At 44.2% G+C, this 26,983-nt stretch overlaps 1 long non-coding RNA gene across 1 annotated transcript in view; it reads left to right on the top strand.

Annotated features, from left to right (window-relative positions):
* LOC122006200 overlaps window positions 1-25,089 on the top strand; it is a 29,937-nt gene extending 4,848 nt beyond the window's left edge. Inside the window, exon 3 of the long non-coding RNA XR_006118651.1 lies at window positions 24,867-25,089. This is a non-coding gene — a long non-coding RNA (uncharacterized LOC122006200). The remainder of the gene's footprint in view (window positions 1-24,866) is intronic.
* The last annotated feature ends 1,894 nt before the right edge of the window (window positions 25,090-26,983 follow it).

Here is a 26,983-nt window from a genome sequence, read left to right as displayed (position 1 = left end):
CTTGTCGCGTAGTGCCTGCTCGCTCTGGTCTATTAATCCTTAGACTGAGTCTTCGTACCTCTAAATCGTGACCTGTAGGCCTAAGATTGCCTTTCCTGTCGCATTCCCTATCTTGTTTGTTGTCCCGCCAATCCAGACCTGTACATCGCGCCTTGTATTTGCCCTTCGGTCTATCCCGGTACATCCAACCCTGTGCCTACCGCCTTATAAACCTTCTTTCACATATCCTGACCTGTGTCTTGGCTCCGCATATCCTGCTTTGTGAGTCTTGGTTCGTATATCTCGACCTATGCGCTCTGTCCGTGTATCCTGTTCCGTAAGTTCGCAAGCCTTGACCTGTCATCCTTGGTGTGACTATCCCGATCTGTACGCTTTAATCCTCATATCTCCTATATAACGAGTCCGTAAACCCTGACCTACCCTCCTTGGTTTGCATATCCCGACCTGTATGCTTTGTTCGTGTATCTCCTGTGTCGTGAGTTCATAAATCCTGACCTACCATCCATGGTTTGCATGTCCCGACCTGTACGTTTTAGTCTTTGTATCTCTTGTGTCGCGAGTCCGTAAATCCTAACCTGCCATCCTTGGTTTGCATATCCCGATCTGTACGCTTTGTCCGCGTATCTCCTATGTCGCGAGTCCGTAAATCCTGACCTGCCATCCTTGGTTTGCATATCCCGACCTGTACGCTTTGTTTGTGTATCTCTTGTGTCGCGAGTCCGTAAATCCTGACCTGTAGGTCTTTGGTTTGCATATCCTGACCTGTACACTTTAGTCCTTATATCTCCTGTGTCGCGAGTCCGTAAATCCTGACTTTCCATCCTTGGTTTGCCTATCTCGACCTGTACGCTTTGTCCGTGTATCTCCTGTGTCGTGAGTCCGTAAATCCTGACCTGTAGGTCTTTGGTTTGCATATCTCGACCTATACACTTTAGTCCTTGTATCCCCTGTGTCGCGAGTCCGTAAACCCTGACCTGTAGGTCTTACCTTCCGAGTTTCTATTTGACCCCTACTTGACACGTAGGCTTAACTCTGGAAGGTCACTTGTGTCCAACCAGGTCCATCCTGTAACCTGGCCCTTTGCACCCTACGTAGGCCAGACTTTTGACCTCCACGTAAGCCAGACTTTTGACCACCATGTAGGCTTGACTTCTGACCGCCATGTGAGCTTGACTTTTGACTGCCTCGGGAGCTTGACTTCTGACTGTCCCGTGGGTTTGACTTCCAACCACGTCTGTTGTCCGACCCTACTATCATGCACTGTATCACAAGCCTCCCCTTCAAGTCTAGTCGAAGGAAGATCTAGTCCGATTGACTAGACCCAAGTCCCGTTCTTACCTGACCTGACTTTTGTGTCTCTTTAACTACTGGCCCTTTTCTTGATATCCCACTCAGAATTTATCCTCCTTCCTAATTGAGCCTTCCGAAGTTAACTCTTCACATTCCCCTCCTTTAAAAGAGGAACCACGCACACTGTTGCTTTCACGTTCCTCAGGCTTCCCTTGTAATCATGAACTCAGACGAGGTCTCCTCTCTGCACCATCAACTCACTCATCTGACCTAGTTGCTAACCCACAGAGATGAGGCCCTGCTTGAAATGATGCAGAGTAGGGATCTTCAATCCTCTCTCCGTCTGGAAATGGAAGAACTCTGGCTGGCCATTAAATCCAGGACGAGGGCCGAAGTAGCTATGAAGCATAAGGCCCGCTCAGATCTGCTAACTTAGACTCATTACATCACCTTCTTGAAGCTGAGGCATGAGTATACTGTAACCCTCTTGCAAGAGGAAAACCGGATAAAAGAGGAAATCATCGCCCAACTACAAAAGAACATTCAATGTATTAAGGAGAAACTGGCTCAAGCGAGAGCTCATCTAGAGAAAAGGAATCAAGCGTCTTGTTCTTGTAATAATGCAAACCCATGAAAGACGTTTCTCTACCCTTATGAAATAAACAGTATTCTCTTCCTGATCTACTTATGAGGATGTGTATTTATACCTGGCTCTTCTTACTATAATAAACAATGTTTCTGGAGGGTGTGAGTTTGTGCTTCTTTGCTTGTCCTTTTACTATTGTATGCAATAGACTTAAGTTTCCAAGGAAATTCTCTAAAAAGAATAATTTAAAAAGGCTAGTTTACTTACCAAACCTTTTTCTTACCGCGAGGGTTGGGAAGACATGGATCATGCGGACGTGCTTGCTTTTTCTCAGATTTGAGGTGGAAGTAGTAGAAATATGGCTTATATACCTGTCAAGCACGAGAGTATGTCCTTGTATTTCGTTCTGAGACAAATGCAGGGGGTACCGACCGGGAGAGTCGTTGGGCGTGAGAGCAGGCTCACTTATAACTCGCACTGAGGCGAGAGTCTGGGACCCGACCCGGACGGTCGTTGGGCGTGAGAGCATGCTCACTTATAACTCGTACTGAGGCGAGAGTCTGGGACACCGACCTGGATGGTCGTTGGGCGTGAGAGCATGCTCACTTATAACTCGTACTGGCGCGAGAGTCTGGAACACTAATCTGGACGGTCGTTGAGCGTGAGAGCATGCTCACTTATAACTCGCACTAGGACGAGAATCTGGGACTCGACCTGGAGGGTCATTGGGCGTGAGAGCATGCTCACTTATAACGACCGTCAGAGCATGCTCACTTATAACTCGCACTGGGGCGAGAGTCTGGGACACCGACCTGGACGGTCGTTGGGTGCGAGAGCATGCTCACTTATAACTCGCACTGGGGCGAGAGTCTGGGACACCGACCTGGACGGTCATTGGGCGTGAGAGCATGCTCACTTATAACTCGCACTGGGGCGAGAGTTTGGTATCCAACCTGGACGGTCGTTGGGCGTGAGAGCATACTCACTTATAACTCGCACTGAGGCGAGAGTCTAGGACGCTGACCTGGATGGTTGTTGGGCGTGAGAGCATGCTCACTTATAACTAGCATTGAGGCGAGAGTCTGGGACCTGACCTGGACGGTCGTTGGCCGTGAGAGCATGCTCACTTATAACTCGCACTGAGGCGAGAGTCTGGGACTGACCTGGCAAGTCGGTAAAAAGTTCTTTGAGAGCTGATTCAGGAATCAACTTTGATATTTGAGGACCGGCCTGAAGATTATCTCCAAAATTCCCGCTCTGGCGTCACTGTTTAGGTGTCCAGACTTGTGCGCTACTCGGGTCATTTCCTGTAAATAGTTCACACAAGCTTTGATCAGATAAGTTATTTGTTTACGAAAACTTTAATGAGCATCAAATTCAAATTCCACTTTTCTTTATTTTCCTTCCTCTTTCCCGAGGTGGCCTCATAGCCGCGACCTATGATTTTTTTTGTTCTTCTCGAGGTAACCGCATGACCATCTTTCCCTCTGGCGTATGGCCTTCCTGCGCCGGAATGATGCCGTACGAAAATCTCTTTTCATGATTTACTTGTCACGTCCATCATTAATACCTTTCATAGGAGAGTGACGCATGCCCCACTAACCTTTCTCGCTACTGTGGTTGATCAGCGCTTTTGGCACGAGACCCTAGATCCGACGACTCAAATTAATATACCTTCCCTCCTTTCGATGCCTCCTAAGGGTTTTGACTTTATAAACCCTAAAGGCTGTCCGCCGTCTTCTTCACATCACTCGCTCTGCTTTCGACTCTTTCGCTTCTTTTTGCTCTTCCTGCTAAGTCTTCCTTCTGTGTTTGTTTCTCGCAAACACTTCTTCTCTTCATCTTCCTCAGTTTCCTCATGGCCGAAGGTAATGAAGCACTATGGTATGCGTATTATATTTCCGACTTGGATGATAGCAACTTATTCCAGATCCATAATAACTTGCACCTTACCGAAGATTATCAATTGCGAGCTCCCCGACCAAATGAACACCCTTCCTCTCCTCTACAAGGTTTTGTAACCTTCTTTAAGGACCAACTGTTAGGAGGTCTTCTCTTTCCTCTACATCCCATTTTTTCTTCCTTGAGTCAATATTTCCGTATTCTATTTTCACAGTTTGCTCCCAATGTTATTCGTGCTATATCTGGCATGGTCATCCTCTGTAGGGTATACCAGATTCCTTTAACAACACAACTCTTCCACCACTTCTACTCTTTGAAACGATCCGAGCCCAGCGTATTTATGGTGCAATCCAGGGTCGGGTGTAAATTCTTCTCTGACATGCCTTCCTCCAATAAGGATTGGAAGTCTCGCTTCTTTATCAGGCTGCCTGGGTCGGTGACTTGGCTGACCCAATGTCGCTCCAATCTTCCTACCCCTTTGAGTTACCAGAGCACCAACATCAACCAAGTTGCCACACAACTTCAGAGAAAATAAAGGGAGTCCGCCTTCTCTTGTCTATAATATTGCGAGAGGACTTTTTGCACTTTTTTGGACTCAGCCTGATCCCTGCAGATATAGGAGCTCCATTCCGTAAGATTTTGCTTTTCCTTCTGCTAGTCTTCGCTAACTGAGGTATATTTTTCTTGCTTGGCAGAGGCTGCTATGTTCCGGGCCTATTCGCGGGAATCCAGCAAAATGCCCAGCAATGTTTTGAAGGTTGTGGGCGAAGAAATCGCGAGAGGCCTTACTGTTCCTTCGACTACTTCCTCCCAAGAAATAGCATCAGAGCCGGCAGAGTCCTCCAGTCAACTTCTTTTGGAAGTTGTCCTCCCAGAAGCTAGCTCTGTAGCTCTGGAGCCCATCGCGGAGGAGCGGCTTCTTTCTCCGCCCCCAGATAAGCATCTGCGCCTCCAGCGAAAACGTAAAAGAGTCATTCCGGCAGTCCAATCCTCCCCTTCACTTCCTCCTTTAGTGCAGATTTCCTCTCAAGTCCCAAGGGTTTGGGTCAAGACAGCTAGAATCCCGGTCCCTGAGCTTTCTCCTGTGGCAGAAATCCCTACACCCACTCCTGTCCGGGTCTTAGCTCCCGAGCGGGTTGGCCCCTCTGCCAGAGACTAGCCCGGGAGTTCGGCAACCCCTTCCACAACTCCTATTGCCTCTTCCCCTTCATCTGCTCGTACCAGGGTGAGGTCCAGCGGTAGCAAATATGATTTCACGGCCTCCTGGAGTCTGCCCTCTATGCTCAGGAAGGATTCAGTAGGGGGGTTGGCCGAGGCCGGTGGTACTTCAATTTGCGGCAAAGTTCAACTGCACGGAGCCCTAGCCACTTGCTGGAGGTCGGCTAATGAGCAGTTCTGGGGCGGCTCCCAGTGGGGAGGGCTGAATCTGGCTTCACAACACATTATATCGGCGAGTCTTCCTTTTCCTGACCTGACTATCTGACATTACTTCTGACTTCCCTCTTTTTTTCTGGCAGGACTGCTCTGCGAGCCTCAGCCTGACCCAATTTTCCGCCGAGCTACTAAAGGAGAACGAGTCATTGAGGGCTCGAGTTCAAGAATTGGAGTTACCCCTTGCTCCCCGCGCTCCGCTCGACCCTCTAACTGCGGACGACCCTTGGATTCTGATCTTCACAAGATAAAAGAGTCCGCTAACAACCCTGAAAACCAGCGGCTCCAAACTGAACTCGGAGCGGTAGTGTCGCCGCCAGCTGGCGACTGAGCTGGAGAAGAAGGAATCAACGCTGACCACTCTTTCTGCGAACTTGAAGGTACTCCAGGAGTCTAATAAAGTTATACAGAAAGACCTGGAGGTTACTCAAGTTGACTTAGCTGCTAGTGTTAACCGGGAAAAAACTCTCAAGACGCAGCGGGCTCTGGATCAAGCTACCATCAAATCTCTCCAGGCAGATCTTCTCCAAGTTCGGGCGGAGGCTTCTACCTTTAAGAAGGAGAATACACTGGCTCTGGCCGCTGCTGATAAAGTGAAGGTAGAACTGGCAGAGTACAGATCAGGTGAAAAGGATCGCCTCAGAGCTTATCGAATTTCTTATGTCAAGTCTCCACTCTTCCAGAAGAAGATAGGCGATTTCACCGACCGGATGCTCTGCTACGGGGGCGTGGGTGTTGTGCGCCAGTTGTTAGAGAAAGGACTTCTTCGTTCTACCCCCTCAGATGACTTTCTAAACAGGGATTGCCTAATGCGAGATCTTCTTGATGAAGCATTCCCATCCTTCATTGTAGACGACGGTTTTCTGGCTCTTCTTGTTCTTCCCCCGAGTGACGTACCTCCTCCAGACCCTCAGCCATGATGTAAAAATTTTAATGCGTAAATATTCCAGACCTGCTTGTGTTCAAAGGTGTTAAAACTTAGGAAATCCATCGGTCTATTATTGTCTAAACTTGCGTAAACTTAGGAAATTCCACGCCGAGCATCTCGATCTTGAGAATTCTTGGTTGTGTGTTCCCTGACCCTAGATCTGCTTGTTCCTCGACCTGGGATCTGTTTGTTTCCCGACCTGGGATCTGTTTTGATTTTGACGACGTTCTGACTAGTGCTCCTGCCTTGGAACTTTGCTCGCTTAGTGTCCCAAGCTGGCTCCCGAACTGGGTTCGCCCCTTAAACTTAGCAGGCTAGGGTGAAGTACATAGAGGGAAAAAGCTCGCTAAGACTTCCCACGCTTCGTAACACAGTATTGCTCTTTCCCGAGGTAAACTCATAATAACTCTCGTACGTCGTGCCATGTACTCTCTTCGACCTCTCTCCCCCGCTTTGTTTTCTGTGCCGATTGTTTGGCTCCTTTTGCTTGGATATCATAAATCGCTTTTATTGTGAGCCGTTGGATGACACTTTGACCATTATACCCTCGAGAATATCGACTATAAATAGGTCGCCGCCGCTACCCCAAGGAACTTTTTCGACTGCTTCCTCTGTTATCGCTCTCTGCTCTCTCCTTCCCTATGCTTCCTTGTGCCTTCTGCCTCACCTTCTTGTTCCCGGCTTCCTCTTAGTTTTTCCTATGGCCTTTCCTAACATCATTTACCCCCCTAGGATCTCTACCTTTGTTGGCATGGATCTGGATGATCTTCGCTTCACCTATGAAGTCTCCGATGACATGCATATCATCATTCCCAACACACTACACCAGACCTCTTCCTCCCCAGCAGGCTACGTCACCTTCTACAAGGAGCAATTCATGGCGGAGCTTCGTTTCCGCATTCATCCTCTGTTCTCCGACGTAAGCCGTTATTTCTGAATTTCTCTGGGCCAGCTAACTCCCAATTCTATAAGGATTCTGTGCGGCTTTGTGGTCTTATGTGAAGTTTACGACATATCTTGGTCTGCTCGCCTATTCCACTATTTCTTCACCCCTCGTCAGCACAATGAGGGCTTGTTTCGCTTCCAGCTCGCACCCGGATTACCTTCTTTTGTCTTATTCCCTCATCTGAACCTGCTTGGAAGGATAAGTATCTTTTCCTTAAGTTTCCTTTTGCTGTGGAGTGGCTTACTCGATGGCAGCGAACCCTTCCCGTAATGCCTTATGTGGGGGATTTCAGTAATGATCCCCTCTTCACAGACGCTCTGGCTCAGCTGAAGTGCTGGCAACTGGATTTGATAAGACTAATAACTGAAGAGGTGTTGTCTTTCTTCAGGCTAAGCCGCATCTCTTCTTCCGAGCTGCCTCGCTCTCTGGGCGAGTTTTGTCTGACCCTGAATTACTTCACTGTTGTTTGGTGTGATGACTACAACTCTGGTTTCCCCGTGCAGCCAACACCTTGCTTCGCGCATCAGACGTCCAACCACTCCCCCTTAGCGAACAAGAAATAATGCGGAGAAGCCGAATCATATTGGATAGGAGACTCCTTCCCCATTTTGCTCCTGCCCGGCTAGGAACAACTACCACTACCAATCCTCAGTCAGTCCCTCAATCAACTCCTCAGTCTGCCCCTCGAATGGTCCCAGAACCTTCTGTTCGACCAACTCCCCGACCTTCCTCAGGGTCAACGGATATTCCCCCTGCCAGTCCTTCTTTCTGAGCGGCGTCCCGGGCGGCCTGGCAGGCGCATCTCGCTATTGATCCCACTAGCAGACCTGCTACGCCTTCTTCAGCTCGACAACCTCAACCTTCTTTTGAAGATTCAGACTCGGACAACCAGCCCTTCACTCATAGATTTCACCAAAGGTATACATCACCAGACCTAAGCGTTGACCGTCCGTCCGTCAACCCAATTAACGGGTCTTCCATTCCAACTCCAGCCTCGCACGTCCAGGATCCCCCTGTGCCTATCCACAGTCCCGCAACCCCAGCGAATCTCCCTCCCCCACAGTCACAGGAGCAAGCTCCAACTTCCTCTCTATCTGCTTCTTCCTCTTTGCCTGTCAATGTTCCTTCAAGAACACCAGGCGATACGGCGGGCCCCTCAACGACTTCCCTGCCTAATGAATCACGTCCAGGGCCATCTCACTCGCCCCCTCTCAATCCTCCTGAAACCACGGCAGCAACTTCACCAACACAGGAGCCCTCTTATCACAAGTATTATTCCACCAAATCCTCTGAGTCAGGGCTAATACGACAACATGATGCTCCCACTAGTTGCCTGATTCTAAGAGGTCAACTAGCTACATGTTGGGATGAATGCTTTTAGCAGATGGAGGGTCTGTCTGCACCTGATCGGATGGATAGGTTCTCGGAGTTGTATGTCCAGGTGAGCTTCACCTATTCATGCAACAACACTCCTTCCACTCTTCTCAAACATTTTACCTTTTTGGCTCATGCTTATGCTGAATCTCTGATGATGAATCACACTCTTCATCTTTATTACCATCGTAATAAAGTGTTGCCGGATAAGGTAGCTGAGCTGGAATTGCAATTAAATGACCCTGTAACAGTCGGCCGTGCCCAAAGGGCTGAAATAGGGGCTTTGAAGAGGGTCAATGCTCAGCACCAACACGTTTTGCGGGAAGCCAACCAAGAGCTCCAAGGCCTCAGTGAGGAGAAACGCCAGGCCGAGAGTTTCCATAAGCAGAACGTAGATCAGCTGACTCAAGTGCTAAGATCCAAAGTAACCCTCCTACAAGAGCAGGCCAGGACTTTGGAATCCCAAGCCACATAACTGCACGCCCTGAAGGCTGAACTGTCACAAGCTCGTTCTGGCCTTTCTGGAGTTGCCTCAGCTCTGGAAATATATAGGGCGGGAGAAAATGAACGCTGCCGGCTGAGTCGGGAAGCCTACCTCCATTCTAGGGAATTTGGGGTCCAGGTTGGGGACCGCCTTGTGACATCCATTGCTTATGGTGCAGCAGGGGCCATGCGACAACTGTATGAACAAGGATATTTTAGGTCGGCTCCCCTTGAAGACTTCTTAGATCATCGTCGTATTTTGGATAAAATACCCGATGAAGTTTTTTCTGCCTTTAAGTAATCTATGTTTGTATACTGTACTGTATAAACCAAACCACTTCCCACTTAATATTATATTTTACTTCTTGCTTTCTGTGTATGAGTCCAAAATGGGTTTGACAATTTACAAAGGACGTAACAATCCTGACCAGACAAATATTCTTATTGGGCGGAGAAAAGAAAGTTATCTATATGCGGTAAGGCCGAAGATAATTAGCGCTCCAGGGCCGGTCTAGATTCCTACCCTTGTCGTCCTGTAGGTAATACGCACCTGACGCCAACTTTTTAATAACTTTGTAGGGTCCATCCCATTGGGGTGCTAGCTTGGCACATCCCCAACATGCTTTATTCGCTTCCAGACCAGGTCCCCTTTCCCGAAGAAGTGAGGAACCACCCTTTTATCATAATTTTGCCTCATCCTTTGTCGATAGACTGCTAGCCTGGCTGCCGTTCGCTCGCGAGTTTTACTGATGAGGTCCAGCTCTGTGAGTCGCCTCTCAGCATTCTCCTCGTCGTATAGCATCCTCCTAATGGAAGGCACCCCGACCTCTATAGGTATCACGGCTTCATTGTCGTAGACTAGATGAAAAGGAGTGAGGCCTGTGCTCTCCCGAGGTGTTGTATGATATGTCCAAAGAATGCTTTGCAATTATTCCACCCAATCTCCTTCAACATAGTCTCACTTAACCTCAATCCCCGAACAATTTCTCAGTTAATAACCTCTGTCTGCCCATTACTTTGCGGGTAGACTACGAATGTGAAGGCCTGAATAATTCCAAACCCTTGAGACTAGGCCTGGATCTTCTGACCTTGAAATTGTCTTCCGTTATCTTATACTAGCTTATGGGGTATGTCAAACCTGCACAGAATATTTTTCCACAAAAACTTAATAACTGCTCCTTCTGTAATTCTGGCCAGGACTTCGGCTTCCACTCATTAAGCAAAGTAATCCACGACCACAAGTAGAAATCGCTTTTGACCTAGTGCCATAGGGAATGGTTCTACAATATCCATACCCCACTGATTAAAAGGGAAGGAAACAATAGACGTCCTTAGCATTGAGGTGGGCATATGTGTCAGATTCTGATGTTTCTGGCAAGACAGACAAGTGTTTACTAACTGCTGAGCATCCTTTTATAATGTGGACCAAAAATAACCGGCCAGCAACACCTTGCGAGCTAATGTTCGACCTCCCACATGACTGCCGCATCACCCCTGATGTAGCTCTCGCAAAGCATGCTCTGCCTCTTCCAAGCTTAAACACTTAAGTAAAGGCATGGAAAATGCCTGCTTATATAACTGATCTCCTATCATGGTGTAGGCATGAGCCTTTTTGCTGACTAGCCGTGCTTCCCCCAGGTCGGTCGGTAGTATATCTTGCTGCAGATAACTAATCATTGAGGCCCTCCAGTCAATAAGTTTGTCCCTGTTATTCTGAAGATCTATTTGAGTTATGAGGAAGGTCTGTGCTATTGACCTATCTAACACCCATGTTGTCAGAGAACTGGCCATTTTGGCTAACTCGTCAGCTCGACCATTCTCTGCTCTAGGAATCTTTCTCACCGTGACCTCCTTGAATTCTTCTTTCATTTTCTCGTAAGCTTCTCGATATACTTGTAGTTTATCATTGTTGACTTCAAAATTACCCGCCACTTGTTGTGTTACCAATTGGGAATCTGAGTAAACAATCACTCGGGTAGCTCCCACATGTCGGGCTGTCTGCAGACCTACCAATAAAGCTTCATACTCCGCCTCGTTATTAGTGACCCTGAAATTTAATCGCACGGCTAGCTACAAGATGTCTTCCTGAGGTGATATCAGAAGAACTCCGACACCACTTCCCTGATGTGTGGCCGACCCATCCACATATACCTTCCAAGTTTCTTGTGTATCAGTCTGATGAATTTTGGTCAGGAAATCAGCTAAGGCTTGCGCTTTAATAGCTGTACGAGGTTAATAAGCTATATTATACTCCCCCAGTTTTGTCGCCCACTTGATAATTCGGCCTGCAACCTCGATGTTGGTAAGGGCTTTTCCCATTGTGATATTCGTCAAGACCGTGATAGGATGAGTCAGGAAATAGGGTCTTAAACGTCGAGCCATGAGCACCAGTCCGTAAACTAACTTTTCCAAGGCTGTGTATCTAGACTCAGCCTCTTTCAATAGATGACTAAAAAAGTACACCGACCGTTTTACATTATCCTGCTCTTTCACTAACACCACCCCCACGGCCTCAAGGGTGACTGACAGGTAGACCCACAGTGGCTCTCCGATAATAGGCTTGAACAAGGAAGGCAGGGTTTCCAGATACTTTTTTAATTCCTTAAAAGCTCGCATACACTCTTCATCCCATTGGAATTTGGAGGCTTTCTTGAGCACTTTGAAGAAGGGTGTTGCTTTGTCTGCTGCTCTGGAGATAAACCGAGACAGGGTTGTTATCCTGCCCACAAACTTTTGTGCCTCCTTCAGGTTTTGGGGAGCCTTCATATCCTGGAGTGCTTGGGCTTTCTCAGGGTTGGCTTCGATTCCCCACTCCGTCACCAAGTATCCCAAGAATTTCCCTCCTTTGGCCCCGAACAAACATTTCAGGGGATTTAATTTTAACCCGTACTGTCGAAGGGTGTCGCAAGTCTTCTCCACATCGGCTATTAGATTTGTGGCTGAGGGGGATTTGATAAGTATATCGTCAACATAGACTTCCACATTGCACCCAGCTTGTTCGCAGAAGATTTTGTCCATCATCCTTTGATAAGTAGCTCCAGCGTTCCTGAGCCCAAAAGGCATGACAATGTAACAAAAAGTACAATCAGCTGTAATGAAACTGACCTTCTCCTGATCCTCCAGGGCTAAGAGAATTTGATGGTACCCCTGATAAGCATCCAGATTGTAAATTGTTTCACAGTCGGCGGTAGAGTCTACCAACTGATCAATTCTGGGCAAAGGATAACAATCTTTAGGGCTGGCCCGATTGAGATTCCGAAATGCTATGCAGACCCTCCACTTATTATTGGGTTTTGCTACTAAGACCACATTGGAAAGACAGGACGGGAATTGTATTTCTCTGACGTGTCCTGCTTTCCTGAGCTGGTCTACCTTAGCTCTGATAATTTTATTCTGGTCGGCCGAGAAGTTCCTCTTTTTCTGCTTGATAGGCCGGGCGTTAGGCAAGAGATGTATCTTGTGCTCTGCTACTTCAGGTTTGACTCCTAGTAATTCCTTGGTAGACCAGGCGAAGACATCTCTATTGTGAATCAAACACCGGACCAACTCTTCTTTCAGCTTAGGAGGTAGATCTCCAACTATGCGAGTGAGAGTCTCTGGGCGCTCAGGATACAATTGGACCTCTTCACAGGGAATAGACTCTTTCGCTATAGGCATAGGCTCCTCATGAATAGCATGAACGCTCACACCAGCGGACCAAACACATACTACGGCGCTTCCATCTCATTCGAGAGATCATCGAGAGAGGAGATGTGAATATTTGCAGAGTACCTACAGAGGCTAACATCGCAGATCCCTTGACCAAGGCTTTGGCACAAAGGAAGCATGATGGTCACACTAGGTCATTGGGGCTTAGAGCCTACACTAATTGGCACTAGTGCTAGTGGGAGATTTTTAGCTAGAGCCCTAGAGCCAATCATTTGATGATTGTATTTTTGGACTTGTTGTATCATATTCTATATAAATAAAGACATTTGGTTTTTGGTTATTATACTTGCTTGTATTTGTGCCAAATAAACTAAGTATAATAACGTCCTTGAGTAGAAGGTTCTTACCTATATCAATCGATTGGTTGAATCGATAGTGAGATGATATAGGGAATACTACTCTTAATCATTCCTAGTCGAGTATTAACATTTAGGGACAATGTTAATGCAATAAGACTAGCATGTAGGTCAACTCGATGAGTTGATCTCACAAGTCATGGATATATAGATATCAAGTTGACACATGGGTATGCATTAGAGAATGTATACTGAATGACCCGTCATGAGAAAGTATCATGGATCGTTATATGAGTGTCATATACTTTCTCATGTGGCTATTAGTATGACTACTAGTCCTTAGACCTGAAGTCACCATGGTTCCCTACATAAGGAGTTATGTACTTTGGTTTCGTCAAACGTCACCCGTAACTGGGTGGACTATAAAGGCGATTATTGGGTATGTAACAAATTATGTAGAGGGATGTGAGTGATGTAGATGAGATCTATCCCTCCTATATGACGGGAGAGACATCGGTATTCTTGATAGAGTGAGACCACGAAGTGCATGACCATGCCCAAATGAGTCAATATAAGATATTGAGCTCATTTGATTTAGTGAGTTTACTTGAAGTTCAAGATTTAGATTGATCAGAGGACGACACGGTCTATGTCTCACATTGATCAATCTAGATGTCTAGGATAGAAGGACACTTGTCATATTTTGTGAGGAGTCACAATTAGTAGTCACAAAGGTGATGTTGGATTTCAACATTCTTGTAACATTGGGTAGTAATGATGTGTTGCTAGATACCGCTCATTACTTATGCTCCTAAATGGGTTTAGGGGCATTGCCAACGTTACAAGAACCTATAGGGTCACACACTAAGGACAATTAGATGGAGATTAGGTTCATATGATGAACCAAGAGAATTAGATTCATTTGATGAATCAAATTGGATTAAGAGTAAATCTAATTGGGCTAATTGAGTTAGACTCAAGTTGATTCATGTGTTTAATGAGTCTAATTTGGATTATGACTCATTGAATCAATTTAATTAAATGAATTAGATTCATTATATTAAATTGGCTTGAATTAAATGGTTGGATTAGATCAACCATGAGAGAAATTAAGTCAAGTTTGACTTGACTTGAGAGGAAGATGAAGAGTCAAGTTTGACTTGACTTTATGACACCTCATTGGTGAGTTGACATTGAGTGGGCCAATGATGATGCTCCACATCATCATGGTTGCTTAAGTGGGATGCCACCTCATGGAAGTTACCAAGAGTTGTGACTCTTGGCATTCCATGGGAGTTACACACCCTCTTAATGTGGCCGGCCACATGAATGGGTTGATTAGTTTTCATTTTGTGAATTAATCTCATTTATTCCTTCATCTTCTTCCTTGCTCCAATTTTGCTCTCCCTCTCCTCTCTTGGCCGAACCATCCAAAGGTGCTAGCACACCTTTTGTGTGGTTTTTCTCCACCTACTTGTTTGTGTGGATACATATAGAGAGTTGTCTACGTTAACAACTTCGAGATCCGACACCATTTGGACGAGCGGGAATGCGAAGGGCTTCGCTTCAAAGATATAACCTTTTCTTTTGTAGATCTAAGTGTAGATCTAGGTAGAAACTCGTATTCGTATGTTTTTCAAACCTTTTCTTTGCATGGATTCGTTGGCTAGGGGCTTTCGGGGTTTCCGCGACGCGAAAAGTGATTTTCGCGGTCCGAAAAATCCAACAGTGGTATCAGAGCCACGTGCGAAGACGAATACGAGTTTATTTTGTATTTTATGAAAACTTTTCAGTTCTGTAATATTCTATAAATTTATGATTTTTATAGTTTTTATGGATATTTTTCTCGTAGAAGCGAAGCACAAGTGTTTTGACACTTGTAGGCTTCGACTACCGAGAAGTTTTTCCCAAAACGGCCAAGTTTCGCCCCAAAACTTTTTGGGACAGCGGGCTAAGGCGCTGTTAGATCACAAATGAACCCTCGCGATGGTTAGATCGCGGGTAGGGGCGTGCCCCTAGCCCCGCAAGGGGATTCGTTCTGCGATTGCGCCCGAAAACCGGTAAACGGAACCGCCGGGAAATTATACTCGTAAAAAATGTAAAATTATAGGAAAAATTATAGAAAATTATAGAAATATATGATTTCGAATTATATATTATTTTTGTGGTAGTCATGACCCAAAGACCCTATTCGATTGGATAATTTGTGTTGTAATTCAAAATATGGCCTGCGTGCCATTTTGTGTGTTTGCGTGTGCTGTATTTGATACGCGACCTGCGAGTCGTGCCTCCCCTTTTATATTCTGGTTGTAAATTAGATTTAGACTCGAATGTAACTCGAGTTTTAAAATGTAATGTAAATATTGAAGCGGTGGAAGGTCCACTCAAGACGGAGTTACGAGGAAGGCGCGAGCAACACAAGGTGGTCAAAAGGAAGGCGCTTGAGAAGCTGTTGACCTTAGGTTGACCATCCGATCTTCTCATTGGCTTGAGAAGATCGTAGTATGTCCATGACATAATTATAAAATTATTTAATTAATTACTTTTGTGTGTATGTGATGCATGCTAGTTAATTAAGTAATTAATTAGTGCCTAACGATTAGATTAGATCTAAGTCGTGCACATGATGCACCCTTCGATTAGATTAGATCTATCGAGTATATGATACGCATCATCGTTTATATTAGATCTAAATCACGATAACTCGTAATGCCTACCATGCCGTGATACCTACCACTACCTCGATCGCATGTTGTTGTTGAATCTGTCAAAGCAGAGCAACACATACTATCTTGGTAGGGTACGGAGGGACAATCTTGGTCCCGCCTATCAACACATGGGTGAGTACAACTCAATTAGATTGAGTAACTAGTTAACTCAATTGGATCGAGTTTAACTATAGACATTATCCAATAGTTGGTAGATAGGTCAAAATCACGTTTATATTAACTCTTGGGCGTATTAGCCAAAGCTAACTCGAGTTTTAATATAAATACGGATTTTATCCTATAAACAAGAGTTGCATAGAGATGTAATTGGTAATTAGTTACCTACCGATCATACTAAGTCTTGGGCGTATTAGCCAAAGCTAACTCAAGGGTTAGTATGATGTGGATCTTGTCCCACATGAATTATAGAATTCAGTGGGAGAATCATTTAGTTAAAGGCCTAATTAAATGATTAAGAATATGATATTTATTTTTACATTTTTCTGTTGTAGATAACCATGACGTCAAATACGAACACTTTCTCCCTGCGATCTGTTCTTGAGAAGGACAAGCTCAACGGAGCAAATTTCCTGGACTGGTACAGGAACTTGAGAATAGTTCTTACCCAAGAACGTAAACTGTACGTTCTGGAGCAGCCCATTCCGGAGGCTCCTCCTACCACTGCCCCGCGAGCTGATCGAGATGCTTTCAAGAAGCATCAAGATGACACATTAGATGTGTCTTGTCTAATGCTCGCGACCATGAACTCTGAGCTTCAGAAGCAACACAAGTTAATGGGCGCTTACGATATGGTTGAACATCTTCGTCAACTGTATCAAGGTCAAGCGAGACATGAGAGATTTGAGATCTCAAGGGCACTATTTCAGTGCAAGATGTCAGACGGGGCTCCTGTAGGCCCATATGTACTCAAAATGATTGGGTACATAGAGAACTTACAAAGGTTGGGGTTCCCACTTGGCCAAGAGCTGGCCACTGACCTGATCTTGTAATCCTTGCCGGATAGCTACAGTCAATTCATTCAAAACTACAATATGAACGAGATTGACAAGCCACTGTCCGAGCTGCTTAGTATGTTGCGAACTGCTGAGCTGAACCTTAAGAAGGCTAAGCCCAACACTGTTCTGATGGTTCAGAAACATAAGGGTAAGGGCAAGCCCAAAGGCAAGGGAAAGTCCCAAGCTAAGGGCAAAGACAAGGCACTGAAGCCTAAAGGAGGGGTCGCCAAGGATACTACCTACTTCCACTGCGGTCAGACCGGGCACTGGAAGAGGAACTGCAAGGTATACTTGGAGGATCTTAAGAAGAAGCGAAGTGAGACTTCCACTTCAGGTATATATGTTATAAAAGTCAATTTATCTATTTCTACATCATGGGTATTAGATACTGAATGTGCTTCTCACATTTGTACTGATGTGCAGGCGCTGAGAAATAGCAGGGCATTGACAAAGGGCGAGGTGGACATACGAGTAGGCAATGGAGCACGGGTTGCTGCTGTTGTTGTAGGGACTTACTTTCTATCTCTGCCCTCTGGGCTTGTACTAGAGTTAGTCAACTGTTGTTATGTGCCTGCATTAACTAAGAACATTATATCAGTTTCTTGTTTGGACAAGAAAGGTTTCTCGTTTACAATAAAGAACAAATGTTGTTCCGTCTATTTAAACGATATGTTCTATTGTAGTGCACCTCTGATAAACGGACTCTATATTCTAGACCTTGAAAGCCCTATCTATAACATAAATACCAAGAGGTTCAAGTCAAATGACCTGAACCAAACTTATCTCTGGCACTATCGCTTAGGTCATATAAATGACAAGCGCTTATCCTAGCTCCATAAGGATGGTTTGCTGGACTCATTTGATTTTGAATCTTATGAGACGTGTGAGTCATGCCTACTAGGCAAGATGACCAAGACTCCCTTTAGTGGGCACAGCGAAAGAGCGACTGATTTGTTAGGACTCATACATAGTGATGTATGTGGCCCTTTCAATATTGCTGCTAGAGGCGGTTATAGGTACTTCATCACATTTACTGATGACTTCAGTAGATATGGTTATGTGTACTTGATGACACATAAGTCTGAATCCTTTGAAAAGTTCAAAGAATTTAAGAATGAAGTACAGAACCAGTTTGACAAGAGTATTAAGATACTTCGATCCGATCGAGGTGGAGAATACCTTAGCTATGAGTTTCGTAACTATCTAGCTGAGTGTGAGATTCTATCCCAACTCACTCCTCCTGAAACACCACAGTGGAATGGTGTATCCAAAAGGAGGAATCGTACCTTATTAGATATGGTACAATCTATGATGAGTCACATAGATCTTCCGACATACCTTTGGGGCTATGATCTAGACACGACAACTTTTATACTCAACCGAGTTCCATCCAAGGCCGTGATAAAGACACCATATAGGATATGGACTGGGAGAGATGCCCAAGTGTCTTTCATGAGGATTTGGGGATGTGAGGCCTACGTTAGACGTCAAGTCTCAGATAAATTAGGACTCAAATCCGACAAGTGCTATTTCATTGGATATCCCAAGGAAACTAAGGGATATTACTTCTACATTCCCAGTCAGCATAAGATAGTTGTGGCAAAGACTGGAGTCTTTCTAGAAAGGGACTTTGTTTCTAGAAAGACTAGTGGGAGTACATTCGATCTTGAAGAAGTTCAAGATGCGGATCCTAGCACTGAAGCCTCGATGGAAGTTGAACTTGAATCACAAAGTGTTGTGGATGATGTTGTTCCACAAAGAGTTGAGGAACAACAACCAGTTCAAGTAGACCTACCTCTTCGCAGGTCTGATAGGATATGTCGTCAGCTTGAGAGATACTCATTTTTCTTGTTTGACCATGATGACGTTGTGCTCATAGAGGATGAGCCTACCACCTATCAGGAAGCTGTGATGAGACCAGATTCCGAGAAATGGCTAGAAGCCATGAGATCCGAGATGGAATCCATGTACACCAACCAAGTATGGACTTTGATTGATCCACCTGAAGGGGTAAAACCCATTGGGTGTAAGTGGGTCTTTAAAAGAAAGACTGACATGGATGGACTTATCTATAAGGGTCGTTTGGTAGCTTTAGGTTTCAAGCAGATTCATTGTATTGACTATGATGAAACCTTTTCTCCAATAGCGATGTTTAAGTCCATTCAGATCATGCTTGCTATTGCAGCTTACCATGACTATGAGATATGACAGATGGATGTCAAAACCGCGTTTCTGAATGGAAACCTGCTCGAGAATGTGTACATGACACAACCTGAGGGTTTTTGTAGATCCACAGCATACTAGCAAAGCATGCAAGCTGCATAGGTCCATTTATGGACTAAAGCAAGCTTCTCGGAGCTGGAATCTTCGATTCGATGATGCAATCAAACAGTTTGGTTTCATCAAGAACGAAGATGAGCCTTGTGTCTACAAGAAGGTTGTAGGAGATATAGTTGTCTTCCTCATATTGTATGTGGATGACATACTACTCATTGGGAAGGACATCCCTATGCTTCAGTCTGCCAAGACCTGGCTAGGGAGTTGCTTCTCAATGAAGGACTTAGGTGAGGCATCCCGCATTCTAGGGATACAGATCTATAGAGATAGATCTAAGAGATTGCTTGGCCTAAGTCAGAGTACATACATTGACAAGGTACTCCTACGGTTTACCATGTAGAACTCCAAGAAGGGATTTCTGTCGATGTCACATGGCGTGAGTCTTTCGAAGACTCAAGGTCCCTCTTCTAGAGAGGAGAGAGATCGCATGGATCAGATCCCTTATGCCTCAGCCATAGGATCGATCATGTACGCCATGCTATGTACTCGACCTGATGTCTCATATGCTTTGAGCATGACGAGCAGATACCAGTCAGATCCAGGTGAAAGTGACTGGATAGCGGTCAAGAATATTCTTAAGTACTTAAGAAGGACTAAAGAATATTTCTTGATATATGGAGGCAATGATGAGCTAGCTGTAAAGGGTTACAGTGATGCCAGCTTCCAGACCGATCAGGATGATTACCGATCGCAGTCAGGGTTCGTATTTTGCATTAATGGTGGTGCTATCAGCTGGAAGAGTTCGAAGGACACGATGGTGATTCTACAAGAGGGCGAGTACATTCTTTGCATCGAGGCGAAAGGAGGCGGTTGGATTCGCAAGTTCATCATGAACTTGGGGTGGTTCTAGCATTACCGACCCTATTGAGCTCTATTGTGACAACAATGGAGTTATAAGACGAAGGAACCTTGCTCACACCAGCACACATACTACGGCGCTTCCATCTCATTCGAGAGATCATCGAGAGAGGAGATGTGAATATTTGCAGAGTACCTACAGAGGCTAACATCGCAGATCCCTTGACCAAGGCTTTGGCACAGAGGAAGCATGATGGTCACACTAGGTCATTGGGGCTTAGAGCCTACACTGATTGGCACTAGTGCTAGTGGGAGATTGTTAGCTAGAGCCCTAGAGCCAATCATTTGATGATTGTATTTTTGGACTTGTTGTATCATATTCTATATAAATAAAGGCATTTGGTTTTTGGTTATTATACTTGCTTGTATTGGTATCAAATAAACTAAGTATAATAACGTCCTTGAGTAGAAGGTTCTTACCTATATCAATCGATTGGTTGAATCGATAGTGAGATGATATAGGGAATACTACTCTTAATCATTCCTAGTCGAGTATTAACATTTAGGGACAATGTTAATGCAATAAGACTAGCATGTAGGTCAACTCGATGAGTTGATCTCACAAGTCATGGATATATAGATATCAAGTTGACACATGGGTATGCATTAGAGAATGTATACTGAATGACCCGTCATGAGAAAGTATCATGGATCGTTATATGAGTGTCATATACTTTCTCATGTGGCTATTAGTATGACTACTAGTCCTTAGACCTGAAGTCACCATGGTTCCCTACATAAGGAGTTATGTACTTTGGTTTCGTCAAACGTCACCCATAACTGGGTGTACTATAAAGGCGATTACTGGGTATGTAACAAATTATGCGGATGGATGTGAGTGATGTAGATGGGATCTATCCCTCCTATATGACGGGAGAGACATCGGTATTCTTGATAGAGTGAGACCACGAAGTACATGACCATGCCCAAATGAGTCAATATAAGATATTGAGCTCATTTGATTTAGTGAGTCTACTTGAAGTTCAAGATTTAGATTGATCAGAGGATGACACGGTCTATGCCTCACATTGATCAATCTAGATGTCTAGGATAGAAGAACACTTGTCATATTTTGTGAGGAGTCACAATTAGTAATCACAAAGGTGATGTTGGATTTCAACATTCTTGTAACATTGGGTAGTAATGATGTGTTGCTAGATACCGCTCATTACTTATGCTCCTAAATGGGTTTAGGGACATTACCAACGTTACAAGAACCTATAGGGTCACATACTAAGGACAATTAGATGGAGATTAGGTTCATATGATGAACCAAGAAGATTAGATTCATTTGATGAATCAAATTGGATTAAGAGTAATCCTAATTGGGCTAATTGAGTTAGACTCAAGTTGATTCATGTGTTTAATGAGTCTAATTTGGATTATGACTCATTGAATCAATTTAATTAAATGAATTAGATTCATTATATTAAATTAGCTTGAATTAAATGGTTGGATTAGATCAATCATGAGAGAGATTAAGTCAAGTTTGACTTAACTTGAGAGGAAGATGAAGAGTCAAGTTTGACTTGACTTTATGACACCTCATTGGTGAGTTGACATTGAGTGGGCCAATGATGATGCTCCACATCATCATGGTTGCTTAAGTGGGATGTCACCTCATGGGAGTTACCAAGAGTTGTGACTCTTGGCATTCCATGGGAGTTAAACACCCTCTTAATGTGGTCGGCCACCTGAATGGGTTGATTAGTTTTCATTTTGTGAATTAATCTCATTCATTCCTTCATCTTCTTCCTTGCTCCAATTTTGCTCTCCCTCTCCTCTCTTGGCCGAACCATCCAAAGGTGCTAGCACACCTTTTGTGTGGTTTTTCTCCACCTACTTGTTTGTGTGGATACATATAGAGAGTTATCTACGTTGACAACTTCGAGATCTGGCACCATTTAGACGAGCGGGAACGTGAAGGGCTTCGCTTTAAAGGTTTAACCTTTTCTTTTGTAGATCTAAGTGTAGATCTAGGTAGAAAATCATATTCGTATGTTTTTCAAACCTTTTCTTTGCACGGATTCGTTGGCTAGGGGCTTTCTGGGTTTCCATGACGCGAAAAAGCGGTTTTCGCGGCCCGAAAAACCCAACAGATTCAGGACTAGCTACCTCGGGTCTAGTTAGGGATGCGCGCATAGCAAGTACAGTAGCCGGGCCCATCAACAACATGATTATTATTTTTATCTATTATGAAGATAGTTTCCAAAACTTCACAATCTAGTTATGTGAATACAATTTAGATTTAGCATTAGCCTAGCAATAGTTTAGCTTGGTTTGTGTATCAATTCAGTTTTTCTTATTGATACAACAAGATAGTTCTATGATCAGTATTTGATTGTCATGACTTATATATTAGTATGCCATGTTTTAGCATTTTCAGCATGAATAACAGCATGTGTTTCAAATAGTATCTTTTAAAAACATGATTTCATCGAATGCATATTTTGTGAGGTAGATGGTTCTTACTAAGCTCCCAAGCTTATAGTTTCCTTTTCCTTATACTGCACATAAAGGTAAAGGGAAGATGGATTAGCGGAGGCTGAAGGGCAATATGTCAAGATGTGTGTGAGAAGGAACTTGGAATAAAGACTCTTGGGGACTAGCAAGTTTAAAGAATTTCTTACATTCTTATTATTCCGCACATTTAGAATGTTTAAATATCATGAATTGTGAAAGTATGCACCATGCTATCCTTATACTGCACCATGCGCCGGCGAGGAGGGGACCTCGGAGTTTCGAGAAGAAGAGAGGTTAGTTAGAGCCGAACCCTTTTTCTCCCCGATCCCTTTCTCCTTTCTCTGATCTTGGTGAACAACGGTGACAGATCTCAATCGGTGGATTTCGCCGGTTGTCGGGAGGGAATCGAAGGCGTCGGCGTTGGATCTGGGCAGTGTCAACGGATTGGGTGAGGTAACAACCACTGCTTTCTTTCCTGATTTTTTTCTCTCTTCATCGACAAGGGGCCGATCGTGCCCTAGCCGCGATCTTAAGGTAAGAGGTTTGGTTTTCCTTATTGATCGTGAAATTGGAAACCCTAATCCGTCTTTTGGGAATCGATGCTGGTGATCTTTCTGGGGAGCAGGAGGTGGTGTGGTGATTTCGGCCACCACAGCTTGATTGGGTCGTTCCCTCCACCGGATCTGTGATCATCTCCGGGAATTGCAAAAGTAGAGGTAAGGGAATCAATTAGTTATTGTTGTTCACAGAATTCTTAGTGAATCCCCACTGTTCTGTTCTTGATCCGACTGGTGAAGTTACAGTGGGTAGGTCTCTGTTGGTAGAGATTTGATGTAATGTTTAAATTCTTGTTCTTTTCTAATGATCGAACACTAGATGCATTAAGTCCTGTGTAATGCTTGAAGCTGGATCACAGGAAGAAGCAACAAGAATCGGTTATTTGGGTGATAGTGAGGTAAGATTTGTGCTGTAATCAGAGGTTTGCAAATGTAGAGGTATCTAAATCTGATATGGATTCCATGATGTTTAGGTTTACTTATTGTTAGGTGGTAAAGGAAGGATTAGGAATAATTAAGAACCTAATGGGGATTTAATTCTTAGATATATTTAGCTGGGTTGGAAACTTAATTTAAACTACCCGTGGGAAGTAGTAACCACAGCTAGCTATTACTTCTTAGTTGGCTATTTATTTGTAGGTAATTCACCTACTTGTAGTGTACACATATTTAGTTACATATTACATGGATTGTATGTGTGACACATGACCTTGATCTATACGAGCAGCGTGGCGTGGGGTGGTTCTGTTGATTGCGGGATATATCGAGGCGGGTATTTCTTCCTTAATTTCTATTTAGTTCTTTAAACTTTAACGCATGGTTATATTTGGATAATTAGGTTGCATTCCTTAAATCTGATTATTTGTTGCTTTCCTGCTTGTCATTTTTGCTTGATCTTTGATATGATCTGGGTTGATTCGTTACAGTCTCTATTCTTGTTATCTGTGACTCTATTGTATATACACATGTAGAGTGTTGTAGGGATGACTGTATTTTATATTTGTGGTCTATACCTGTCTAGGTTGTGATTGGTACGTGTTATGGGTTTTACATGATTAACATTCCATTTGCATAGTGGTATGTGTAGTTACGTCTGTTGTGGTTATTGGAGGTGTTTATGAGGTTTGAGGTTGTTGCATGGATGATGATTATATATCATGTTCATCATTCATTGCATTTGATGACCGTTGTCTCCCTTGTGGTTGAGAGAGAGTCATCAGTTGGTTTGGTTTAGCGCGCACATTCGGCTACTCATGGGTAGTGGTAGCTGGAGCAGTTGTCGCTTGTCCTGTTGTGCCACCCGGTCACGAGGTTTAGTGAGATCCGACGTTGTGAGCAGTCAGGGACCCTGATGCTATGTAGTTAGATAGCTACTAGCGGACTGTCCGCCTCGACCACTCTATTGTGGGCTGGAGGGTAGTACAGTCGTTACAGACCCAAGCCTCTCAGCCATACAGGGGTCGTGGTGTCTAGAGAGGTGTCGGGGGTGACCATGGAGCATGCATGCACTTTTGCATATGATGCACGGTGCATCTGTGGGGATATTTTTACATACATGCTTATTAGATATTAGTTGCATGTGATTGTGTATTGTTGCATTTGTCTGAGCTATGTATGTTGCATATGGATGTCATGCTGCATACATGTCATTTACTTTACATATATTTGTAGTCGTATATGTATTGCACAGGTGTCAGGAGTATGTTGTTGACTCGGTGGGTTTACGGATCATGGTATCAGGGTATTGGTTCTTTTCGGGTATGTACATTTATGTTATGTGCATTTGTTATGTCAGGTATGTTCATGCACAGTTATTTTATCGGATATGGATAGATGAGTTATGTTATGATAGCATATTCTTACTCTTTACTTATGGAGACTGTATTTTTTATTCCTATCTCATTATGTAGACTATGCTTTATCCTATCTGTACCCGTTGAGTTCCCTGTACTCACTACCCCGTTTATATTATGTTGGTTTCAGGTAGTAGGTAGATGATATGGAGATGCTTGGAGTATGCTGCTGGTCGGTCCCCTTTCCCACGTCATATCCGAGGACCTTTATCGGTTTTGTTTCTCTTTTCCTACATTTTGTATTGGTTGGATTTGGAGTTGTGAGAACGAATTGTGTTTTTGATATGTGTATTGTGGACTTGTATCTGTGATGTGTTTCATGGACTTTTGTATTTGTGGGTTTCCTCTTCGCCTTTCCGTCGTGTTTTGATATGACCGTGTGGGCTACATATTAGTCGTATGATTGTTTTCATTTCTTTTATCCAGCCGGGTAGGCTGTGGATTTTAACTGCGTGGTTGTTGTTTCTTTTGTGCACATATATTCCAGCCGCTTGTGGCTGATGTATTTTGCTTGTATGTGAGGTTCAGATTGTCACCGATGCAGGGGAGATGTTGCCGAAATTTTTCGGTAGAGACTCACCCGGGGCGTGACAAGTAGCAAGTTTAAAGAATTTCTTACATTCTTATTATTCCGCACATTTAGAATGTTTAAATATCATGAATTGTGAAAGTATGCACCATGCTATGCCTAGACCACTGATTATCTTGATATTAGTTAATAAACCACGAATAATGACAGTAATGACATGCCTAGGAATCTTATGATACTTTTAAGTTGATACATTTGCATTGTATATGGATTGTGGTGGAATGCAGCAGAAATCAGAGCTCCAATCAATCAGCCAATCGATTGGAGGGTCCCCAGTCGATCGATTGGGAAGTGATTTTTCGCGTACAGAGAGCTGATGAATCGATTAGCTGATCGATTGTCCATGGATCGATCAGCTGATCGATCGGAAAGTAATTTCCGCGAACAGAGAGCTTCTGAATCGATCAGCTGATCGATTGGCCAGGCTGGATCGATCAGCCGATCGATTCAGAAAGGATTCCGTGCGCAAAAGCACGTTGGTTCGATCAGTGGATCGATTGAAGCCCTTTCAATCGATCGAGTCTCAGCTTCAATCGATTGGGAAGTTTGATTTCAGCTGGAAACGTCTGATTTCAGCTCCTTGATCAAATGAAAAGTTTAGATTCCATCATGTAGCATATGTACAACAATAAAATAGTATTTTGAACATAAATTCCAGATTTTATAGCAATTAGCAGAGATTTTAATTAGTTCAGCTTTTCGCACATTATAATTCAGTAATAGGCATAGAATAGTTTAGCAAACGTAAACCCCGGCCTTACAGTTTAGTCAGTAGAAGGTGGGGCGTTACAGAATGGTATCAGAGCAAGTTCCATACTTCCTCCACATACACATCAGCATTGAGCCTGCAGCTTCCAAGTAAGAATACCTCTCACCTTATTTATGTTTCTTGCTTCCATGTTTATAGATAACTAAAGCATGTTTATATATGATAACATCTAACATGATATTAGTAGTTATGTAAGCATGATTGTAGTAGTTATGTATGCCCTCTACTTTTCTAGGAAATGGTACGAGGACGCCCAGCTAGAAAGGCACCAGCTACTGAGCCCCAGCATGAGGCGGACAACTCAGTGCCTCCCCAGACCTTACAGAGGTGGTGACTCAGTTACAGAAGCAACTAGCTAAACAGCAACAGGAGATAGCCACCCTAAGGGCTAATCAGCAGAACACTCCCATTGCCACTCTGGAACCTAACATAGCAACCCCAGTAGTTATAGAGGTTCCACCAGTCCAACCTACAGCACCAGTAGCCCCAGCAGCGGGGGCAAGGAGAGAAGTCTATCTGATCCAGTGGCAGAAAATCAAGCCAGGGAACTTCTCAAGCACCAGTGAACCATGGGATGCCCAAGCCTGGTTCAAAACACTGGAGAGTACGATGGAGCTTCTGGACTGGCCAGAGCATGAAAAGGTGAAATGCACCTCCTTCTGCTTGGCAGGAGACGCACATATGTGGTGGGAGAGGATTAAAGCGAAGCGCCCAGTGAACCAGATGACATGGGCCGACTTCGAAAGAGAATTCTTTGAGGAGTTCTTTCACATGCGGGTCACAAACCACCACTACGACGAGTTCACTAAATTTCATCAGGGCAATCTTTCAGTTGAGGAGGTTGTGAAGAAATTCAACAGGTTGGCTCGTCTGTGCCCCGAACTAGTCA

The sequence above is a fragment of the Zingiber officinale genome, chromosome 7B (assembly GCF_018446385.1).
Source record: "Zingiber officinale cultivar Zhangliang chromosome 7B, Zo_v1.1, whole genome shotgun sequence".
Taxonomy (NCBI): Eukaryota; Viridiplantae; Streptophyta; class Magnoliopsida; order Zingiberales; family Zingiberaceae; genus Zingiber; species Zingiber officinale.
Note: the sequence above shows the minus strand (reverse complement) of the source record. Positions and strands in the feature narration are given on the sequence as shown.